Below are 10,417 nucleotides of genomic sequence, written 5' to 3' on the forward strand. Positions count from 1 at the left end.
GGCAAGGTTTGGTTAAGTCGGGGCAAACTGTGGGGTGGAGGGAGATTTGAGAGGGAGGAGAGGAAGTGGGGCCACCATGCCGCCCTAGGACTGGTCAGATAGGTAAGTCCTAGAAGGTACGTTTGGTAGGCTGTTGTGGGATTTTTATGTCTTATGTTTATTGATGTATTGTGGTTTTTGTGCAGGTTAAACACCAGTACCCTGTGTTTATGAGCCATAAAAATTATGTTTCCAAGTACCATAAATTGAGAAGGGGGAAATGTATTTGACGTGCTGATTTTTCAATTGTGAAATAGATTATGGTGTATGTTATGATGTGGTGGTACAACGTTTTGAAAACCAGTGGCTTTTTTGTTATGAAAACGATTTGTATGGGTATGTTATAAATGTGTGAATTGTTCACCGTTTGGATGTATGAAAGGAAGAATAAAACTTTGAATCATCTGATACGTCCCCCTTTGGGGGACAACATATTAAATGTTTTTTTTCGAACAGGGAGTCAGAAATGGGGCTTGCTCCGTCCGCTCCACGCATCGACCCGGTATTGCAGTACCTCCGGGAATGGTGCAACACATTTCTCCCGTTGTCAAAGGAAATAAATACACAGCAAGCAGAAGAAGAGAAGTAAAGAAAAAAGAAGAAACATCCAAACTGAAAGAAGGTCCCCCGTTTCCCTCCATTTTACTTAAAAAAAAAATTAAAAAATTGGCCAGGATAGTCTGTCTGTCTGACTTTTTACCCACAGCCCTCGAAAAATTGGAAGAGTGTGTTCGGGGACCACCCGCAGGATCCCGGCCTAGAGTGCGTCTCGGGCCCCGACCACTGACTTCCATACGACTCTGGTTTCTCTTCATTACGCACAAGCCTTTCGCCTTTTTCTAAAGACTTCCGTGGAAACGAACACTTACAAGTTAACGTATTTTTGGAGGGGCTTTGCTTCTGGCAGAGCCCGGTATATCTTGTTTCAAGAGAAATCGACAGAGATGACGCCTAGACTTTTTGCTCAGGCGTTTGACTTCAATCAGGCTGACCAACCGGTGTATTTTTCCACTCAAAGTAGTCGCTCGGTCAATTGAGTTCAAGCCCAATGATGACGATGACTGGCTTATTTGCCGGGCTTTGAACAAATAGTCGCACTAGGCGTAAAGAGCTAGTGACTTAAAGACGCATTGGCGACTTTAAAAAAAAAAACACCTGCCTGTCACCAGGTAAACGTTGGGTGGGGAGGAGCCAACTTTTGCCATACCGCTGAGGTCTGCTGAGACCCCCGGGTGGACGGCGGGTGCAGGGGTCAATTTGTGGGTTATCGCTTCTCGGCCTTTTGGCTCAGATCAAGCTTGGCACCGAGGTGTCTAAAAGCCCGCTGAGCCAAGAGCCGAAGGCCGGTAAAGTTTTTTATATTTTTGGGGTATTGACTCTCGGCCGTTTTGGTATTTCTTTTCTGGGAAGAGAGCGGGAGCGGCGTTGCGTGCTCCATTCTCCTTGCGGAGATGGCGCAAAATTCATCATACAGGTCGGTCCCAGTGATCGGGCTTGCAAACACGGTTCGTTTTACTTGGAAGGACAAGGAGATTGAACCTTTTGGTCGGGAATCTTTTGGAAGGACCATCTTGATCGGGATCCTCAAGCTGACGGTGAAGGATGTGTTCTGCCTCCAAGGTAACCCGTTGGAAGGAGCTTACGACGTGGCTTTACACACAGAGGAAAAGCACGATGAGGTCCTGAGAAGGGCAACAGCAGTGGGAGGTGCGAGGCCGATGTGCAACTATGAGGTGACCAGCCTGGCGAGGAATAATTATAGGGTTGTAACTGTAAACATTTATGTCAAGGATGAGGTGAGGGCCTTTCTGGGGAGATACATGGATAACGTCTCCTCAGCAAGGCACATCAAAGATTCGCTGGGATTTTGGAACGGGTGGAGAGGCTTCTAGGCCCTCCTCAGGGAGGATCCGAAGGGGCTGAGCGGCTACCTTCATCCTCCAGCTACGTTCTCCCTGGGGGCTGACAGGGGGACTTTAATTTATGCACGTCAACCACCGTTTTGCAGGCGCTGTATGGCCTAAGGCCATATCCTAGCCTCATGCAGCACAAGAGTGCAGATTTTGTGGATCTGGGGAGCACGAGGCTAAGGACTGTGACGAGCATAAGGCGTGCCACGGGTGTGGCTAGTCAGCACACCTGTGGCGGGGATGCCCGTCTCGTCAGAGGTCATACCCGTCTGCAGCTGGGGGGGGGGGGCAGACCAAGATCTGACCACAGGCCCAGGTGACGGCCTCACAGGAGGAGGAAATACCGGCAGCAGTAGGAGAGGGGGACGGAGATGGTACAGGAGCAGGAGAACAGGGAGGAGAGGAGGAAAAGGAGGTTGGAAGAAGCAAGGAAGTGGAGAAGCCAGAAAGAGCAGCAGAGGAGGAAGAGAATGAGATGGCGGAAGGACCAGTAGAAGAGGGGAAGGGGGAACAGCATTATGTCAAGCGCCCTCGTGGAAGAGATGAGGGGAATGGTGGAGGAGCTGGCGGGGAGCGGGGGTGGTGTCTCCGCGCTACCAACAACGCCTAAGAAGAAAGGGAAGAGGAAGGGACACTTGACAGACAGCGAGAGGTGGGAGGGGGTGGCCAAGCGAGCGATGGGGATGGGAGAAACCTCTGTGTCCTCGCTGGTTTCCCCAGCCCCTCAACTCCTGGTGAATTTCGATACACCAAACAGGGCTGAGGGGTCGCAGTTCCTGGTTGGGGACATGGGCTCCCCTGTTCTCTACCCAACCAGATACGGGGCTGGGGAAGTGGAGGAGTGTGGGGGTCAACCCAGGATGCAGGGCACTCCGGTGCCAAACACCATTCCTGCATCTTGGATTGGCGAGATGGAGGAAGACGGGGGGACGTCAGGAGTGCGGACGGCGTCCCCGCCGGTGGAGATGGAGCAGGGGAGCATCGGGTGAGCCTCCTGTTTTGTTTTCATTTGGGCTTAGTATTTGGGTGATGGTAGTTATTTGATTTGATTTTTTTTTTTAAATCAAGATGTCTATGAATACTTTTGTTAGCTTAAATGTAAAAGGGTTAAGGGACTTTGTCAAGAGGAGGGCGGTTTTTAGTTATTTAGAGGGTGTGGGTTTTGATTTCTGTTTTCTATAGGAGGTTCACCTGAGGTATGCAAGGGAAGTCGGCAAGTCAGATCCGTAACTTTGGGATAAGGATTGTCTCTAAGGGCTGGGCTCGAGCCGCGGCTGTGGGAGCAGTTGCTCCGCCGCCCTCCTCTCGCCACCGTTGGAAGTTCGACGTGCGGCCCATCTCGGGGGCTCTCGTTTGTGGTCTCGCAAGGGGCTGAGTGTGGGGGTTCATCGGAGTGGTGTCCGCCGACTCTGGACGCGTGCCGGGCCCTTCTCGCAGATCTCCCCAGCTACGGTGCTCGTCGGGCACATTAACACGGGGTCTCCGGTGGGTTGCCTCGGTCAGCGCCTAGCAGCACAGGTTAGTGTAGGGAGGTAAGGGGGGTCCCTCTAGTAGGGGCCTCTTCAGCCCCTACTGGTAGGACTCCTGGCAGATATCTAAGTACGTACGTACCAAGGGTTGAAAACTAAAGGAATTTACGGGAATCCGAGCCACTTGAGCACCAGAGGAATGTATTCGAGCCATTTCTCAACCCTAAGTGTCCAAACTGGGGTATCAACCATGGACCCACACATGCTACGCCAGGGGCATGATTGTGAGCAGCAAAGCCTGGAGATGCGGAAAGGAAGCGATCAGATAAGAGATGATATGACAAATGCGAAAAGCGAAATTGTAAAATCAAGCATTGCTTGAAATGTAGATTGTCGAGGATGTCCGGACCAAAGGGGGAGAAATCTCCTCCTCGCAAGAGAGGAACTTGGGAAAACGTATCCTTCCAGGATCAGTCTCAGGACTCGGTGGCGCCTCAGTGTGTCGGCGAATCAAAGGCCCTAGCATCGCGGGATGGGGGTGGTGATGTCGTGCTGCCACCACAACCAGTTCATGCGGTGGAAAAGGCCCCAGTCAGCTGCTCAGTGGAAACGGCTGCACAAAGTACTTTGCTGGTATCATTCCCCGTCCGAGATTTGAGAAATGTGGGTTATCACTTGAGACCGTTGGGAAGGCGGTGAAGCACTATGCGGTGGTTCATTCAGCGGTCTCGGTGGTATTTGTGTGTCGAATGTGTGGGAAGTCCAGCGAGAATAGCCACTCCATCTCCTGCCATACCCCTAAATGCAAGGGAGCGCCAGAGACCCGGATAGAATCGGACAGTGATTACGTTTGTGGACACTGTCCGGAAAGGTTTACCACGGCTAGGGGGCTGACTCAGCACAAAAGACAGACACATTGCTCTCTGTTGTCGGGAGAAGGAGGTGGAGATGACAGCAAGCAAAAGGGGAAGTAAAGATGCAGCAGAGAAGTGGAGCGAATGGGAGGAGAGTGAGGTGTCGAGGTTGAGAAAAGGGCTGGCGGGGCTAAAAAAGATCAACAGGCGAATCGCAGATAGCCTGGGTACTGGTAAAACCGCTGATCGGGTGAGGCAGAAAAGACGAAGAATGAGACCTGAGAAGATACGATGTCACAGATCCGAGGAATCTTATCAGGATGCTGTCCAAGCCGGGAACACCGCCAACACCCCGAACTGGTCTCCAAGGAATCCTCCTTGGATTCGAAACGAGGCGAGTATCGGAGAGTACAGAGGATGTTTCGTGCCAATGAGAAGAAGATTGCTAAATATATTCTAGATGGCAATGGAGATGGTAAAGCTGCCTCCCTGCCACTGGAGATTGCTTTGGCATTCAAGAGTCGGTGGGAGACAGCCGGGGAATTTCATGGTCTTGGTCAGTTCTGCTCAAGTGGCGACACGGATAACGGGGTCTTTCGGTCTCTTATTTCAGCAGCCGAAGTATGTGAGAACCTTAGGGCAATTAAAAACGGTACAGCAGCTGGGCAAGATGGGATAACGAAAACGGCATCGCTGGCCGCTACCTTTTCCGTATGGTTGACGTCGGGTACCCTGCCTGGGCCATTCAAGAAGTGTAGAACAACTTTAATACCCAAGACCGATGACCCGATTTTACTCACCCAGGTGGCTGGGTGGAGGCCTCACTATCGGGTCGGTGGTATTGAGGCTATACTCTCGAATTTTGACACAGGCTGGTGCGGGCGTGTCCCATTAACCAACGCCAGAGAGGATTTGTTTCCTCACCTGGGTGCTCAGAAAACTTGATGATCTTGGGAGGTCTAATCAAGCAAAGTTGGGCAAAGGGCGAGAGGTTGGCCGTGGTGTTGATGAGGGTGGCCGTGGTGTTGATGATTTTGCGCATGCATTTGAGTCATTTGCACATCTTGGAGGTACTCAGGCAGAGAGGGCTTGATGAACACATCATTGGAATTGTAGGTGACTCGTTTACCGATGTAGCGACCGCAATAACAGTCAACGGGGAGCTGTCCCCTTCCGTTGACGTGAGGGTAGGGGTCAAACAGGGAGATCCAATGTCTCCTCTGTTGTTCAATCTGGCCCTGGACCCAATGATGGAAACCCTTTAACGCTACGGCTTGGGGTACAGACTGGATGATCGTCAGATCACGGGCTTGGCCTTCGCTGATGACCTAGTTCTGGTGAGCGGTTCTTGGGAGGGCATGGCGCACAATATCCGGATTCTGAAAGAATTTTGCTGACTGACTCGACTGAGAATTCAGCCCAGAAAGTGCCATGGTTTTCTCACTCAAAAAGTTTGGGGAACGCGTCTGATCAACCTCTGTGAACCCTGGATAACGTGTGGAGAAGAACTGCACATGGTCGGGCCAGAGGAGTCGGTTGCATACCTGGCGTGAGGGTGAGTCCGTGGTATTGCATTATGGAGCCAGAACCTGTCGAACGACTCCGTAACTGGATTAGATCGATTGGGCGGTCAACGCTGAAGCCTTTTCAGAAGGTGAGGATGTTGAATGTCTATGCGGCTCCGAGGATGGTATATCAGGCTGATCATTGCGGGCTGGGGCCAAAAGTACTGAATGTACTCGATGGGATGATCAGGAAAGTGGTGAAGGTGTGGCTTCACCTTCCGCCGTGTACCTGTGACGGGTTGCTTTACTCAAGATGCCAGGATGGTGGGCTGGGCATAGTAAAGTTAGCTTGTCAAATCCCATCTATCCAAGCTATGAGGGTCTACCGCCTGTGGCATTCTGAGAATGCCATAATGCGGTTAGTTACCCGCAGGACAGTCGAGCCGAAAGAGTACCTTGGGATGTGGCAGGATTGCCTCCCCTGGATGAAAGGGAAGATAGAACTGTACGGAGTACAGACCCTGCAGACTAGGTGAAGCAAAAATGCCCAGTCACCCCTGATTGGAGGCAAGCAGAGTTCCTGAGATGGCAGAACCTGACATCGCAAGGAAATGGAGTGCAGGCCTTTGGCAGAGACAGAATCAGCAATCACTGGTTGGCAAATCCGGCAACGTTGGGATTTAGAGAGTGCCACTATATTGCAGGTCTCCAACTGAGGGCTAATGTATATCCATCTCGCTAGGGGCAAGAAAGACTTACCGAAAGTTTGCTGCCACTGTCTATCAGGAACTGAATCTTGCTCGCACATTCTCGGACAGTGTCTTGCAGTGAAGGATCGTCGCATCAAACGTCACAAACTGTGTGACTTTTTAGCAAATGAAGCCGAAAGCGCCGGATGGAACGTCAGAGAAATGTGCGGCGCCTAGACCTGGTGTTCGTTAAAGATGGTAACGCTTTGGTGGTGGATGTTACTGTGCGGTACGAGATGGCCTTTTATATGCTCATGGTCGCGACGGCAGAGAAAGGTGCCCGGTACACGCCGATTGCTTCGTACGTTGCGACTGCCCTGAAAGTGAGGAAAGTAAAGGTGTTTGGCTTTCCACTGGGAGCTCGAGGCAAGTGGCCAGCTGCATGCTTTGGGATGCAGCTGCATGCTACATGCTTTGGGGGTGAGTTGCGGTAAGAGGAAACAACTTGCCAAACTGTTCAGCAGAAGGGCTCTTCTGTACTCCTTGGATTTCCTCAGGGACTTCTACAGAATGGATGGGGAGGCAGTGGACTCGGAATGCGAGAGCGAAGATAGCCATACCCAGGCTCGATAGGCGACTATCGGGGGGTGCTTGCCGCAAGATGGGAGCACTTTCACTGTCGTCCCTTAAATTCTGCCCTGATTCCTCACACTCGAACACAGCCCTAGCCTTGCTAGGAAATCCAATAGGACTTGGCCTATGGAGCATCATGACGGTGGAAGTACTGGGGAGGTGGCGGCAATGTTGAGTCATGGTGTACTGAGCGAACCCCTAACTTCAGTTGGGAGAAGAGGGCCAAGGAAAAGCTGGGTTGTCTAGTACAACCAAGCTCACAGGCAAGAGGGTAGGGAGGAAGATGATTACTGGGCTCAGTGTCATCTCACCCTAGGAAATGCGGTGGGGCCACGGTTGTACATGGGTGAGTGGATAGGCCGGTAAAGGGTCAGAGTTGGTCGGAGGAAGGAAGTTAAGAGCGGTTGCTCATTTGTTAAGTTATATAAGGTTGAAGTTAAATCCTGAGTCAGCAGGTTTCGAACAAGGCCAGAAGATGCCTAGAAGTGGAAAGTATAATTTGAGGAAGCCTGAGGGTTACAGGTATATGAAGGCAAAGGGCCACGGTTGGTTGGTGTGCTTATTTAATTTATCCTTTTCTCAATAGGGGGTGCTATTTTCACTTTGTAAAAAATCGTGCCCAAATTAAACTGCCTCGTACTCTATTCTAGATCGTACAATATGCATATTATTATTACTATTGGATAGAAAACACTCAAGTTTCTAAAACCATTTGAATTATATCTGTGAGTAAAACAGAACTCATTTTGCAGCAAACTTCCTGATAGGAAGTGAAAAATCTGAAATCGAGGCTCTGTTCCAGGGCTTTCCTATTCAATTGCTTGAAATCTATGGATATACATGCACTTCATACGCCTTCCACTAGATGGCAGTGGGAGGTGGAATGGGGTGTCTAGCTTGATCTGAGGTCGAACAAGAGCTTTTGGAATGACGTGTCTGGAAATTTCATTGTCTTCGAAGGCGCGAGAAGGAACCCCAGATTGCCTTCTGAAAAGCTTTCGGTATACACGGCTAATATCTCCGGCTTTGATTTTATTTGATAGATGTGATAATATCATCGTAAAGTATGTTTTTTTTCAATCAACTTTTATCAGATTATTCAACGTTTATCGGGAGTTTTGCGTTGTTTGCGTCGAGAGAAGATGGACATGTTCGCGCCACTTGGCTAGCTATGGTTGCTAATTCGACAGAAGAGGACATTCTAAAACCAAACAACGATTTATTCTGGACAAAGGACTCCTTGTACAAGATTCTGATGGAAGCTCAGCAAAAGTAGGAACCATTTATGATGTTATTTCGTATTTCTATGGAAAATGTTTAGTCCTATTATCCAGCGTTTTGGCGGGCGCTGTCTCGCTATAACGTAAGCTGTTTGTTATGGTAAAGTTATTTTAAAAAATCTAACACGGCGATTACATTAAGAACTAGTTTATCTTTCATTTGCTGTCCAACATGTATTTTTTGGTAAAGTTTATGATGAGTTATTTGGTCAGATTAGGTGAGTGTCAGAAATATATTTCAGCAATATATTTCAGCAGTCTATATTTTGAGCAGTCTGACCTTTGGCTGGTTTCTTACTACTACATAAATATAGTTGTTGACATTAGCATTATTCTTACACACACCAGCTTACACCCACCCATACCAGTAGGGGCTCCACACCCAGAGGGCTGTGAGTCCGTATAATAGCAGTGCAATGAATAACATCCATTACACAGGTATACAGAAGCCACCTCGGGTGAATAACATGCCCCCTCCACCCCTTACATTTAACATTGACTGGATGGGTTAGACACGTTTGGACGCTTGCACTCTCATATACAGGAGCACTGTTCGGAGAAATCAGCCGTGGGCGGGTGCTCTAGGCATGGATGGAGACTAAAAACCTAGATACCTAACGTTGGCTGGGGGCAATGGATGGTACAGCTGTCATAGACACACCACTGGCCGGATAAGTCGGCTGCAGTGTGATGAGTGAGCAGTGAGTGGAAGCTACAACTCCCAGAGCCTCAACATTGGTTGAAACAATAATCCATGCCTGGACATGTGGTGCTCCCCTATGTATATAGAAGCAGCTCAGCTACTCTTTCCATTACATTCTGTCCTGTCTACCTACTCAGCATTAGTACAATGGTGTACCTTACCATAGTGATTAGATGGTGCTGTACACCACTGAAGCACATCAACATCATCACGGGTAACATCACGAAATGGCACATGAGCAGGTGGACATACACCGATACTAGACATTTGACAGTTATCTGCGTTCAGATTGAATCTAAAATGGTCACCCATTACATAACCCAGTTGCTAGGTTTGATGCAAAATCTCTGGGTGCTTTGCCTGTTGTTAGCAACAACTATAGTGTCACGTACACTGACAGTAGACCAGGCCTCAGTTTCTACCAACATTTGAGTAACACGGTGGCATTAGTGAAAAGGTACGCTAAGGAAGGGTTCGACAGTTGCAGACCATGGGACAAACATGAAGCTGTACTGCCAACATGTAAGTCTGTAACCAATAATCGCCGTAAACATGAAAGTTCTCTGTATACTCCTTTGTTAACACGTATTTGTCACCCCTAGGAACCCCACGTTATCACCATTGTACTGGCTGGTACATCAACGAAGATGATGATAACAGTACAATGTCAAGAACCCCAGAGAATATACGACTTGATGCAGAAGTATGGGGTTATATGCTCCAACGTATTCGATTCCAACATAGCACTGTCAGCAATGGCTCCTTGTACAGCACTGTGCGACCACAAGATGATGATAGTGTATGCAGACACAGTCCCCTACAACGATACCGTCGACGAGGAAGCCAAAGTGGACATGTTCTACCACAACATGAAATACATCACAATAAAAACAAAGGGCAGAGTACTGAGACAGACCATATACCATGCCTCTCCGCCGTGCGGTAGATATACACCCACAGCCATCGACCAGTCGTAATAACACCATCTCAAAGGACAGAGATTTGTGGCCACATTTGTGGCCTGCTGGAGGTCATTTTGCAGGGCTCTGGCGTGCAACCTCCTGCACAAAGGCGGAGGTAGCGGTCCTGCTGCTGGGTTGTTGCCCTCCTACGGCCTCCTCCACGTCTCCTGATGTACTGGCCTGTCTCCTGGTAGCGCCTCCATGCTCTGGACACTACGCTGACAGACACAGCAAACCTTTTTGCCACAGCTCGCATTGATGTGCCATCTGGATGAACTGCACTACCTGAGCCACTTGTGTGGGTTGTAGACTCCGTCTCATGCTACCACTAGAGTGAGAGCACCACCAGCATTCAAAAGTGACCAAAACATCA

At 49.4% G+C, this 10,417-nt stretch overlaps 1 non-coding gene and 1 pseudogene across 1 annotated transcript; both read left to right on the forward strand.

Annotated features, from left to right (window-relative positions):
- The first annotated feature begins 336 nt into the window (after positions 1–336).
- Positions 337–575, forward strand: LOC111979841 (U2 spliceosomal RNA; annotated as a pseudogene).
- Positions 576–834: 259 nt separating this feature from the next.
- LOC111979843 (U5 spliceosomal RNA) lies at positions 835–950 on the forward strand. Its single transcript, XR_002879379.1, has one exon. It is a non-coding gene; the product is annotated as a U5 spliceosomal RNA (small nuclear RNA).
- The last annotated feature ends 9,467 nt before the right edge of the window (positions 951–10,417 follow it).

Source organism: Salvelinus sp. IW2-2015, linkage group LG19 (genome assembly GCF_002910315.2).
Source record: "Salvelinus sp. IW2-2015 linkage group LG19, ASM291031v2, whole genome shotgun sequence".
Lineage (NCBI taxonomy): Eukaryota > Metazoa > Chordata > Actinopteri > Salmoniformes > Salmonidae > Salvelinus > Salvelinus sp. IW2-2015.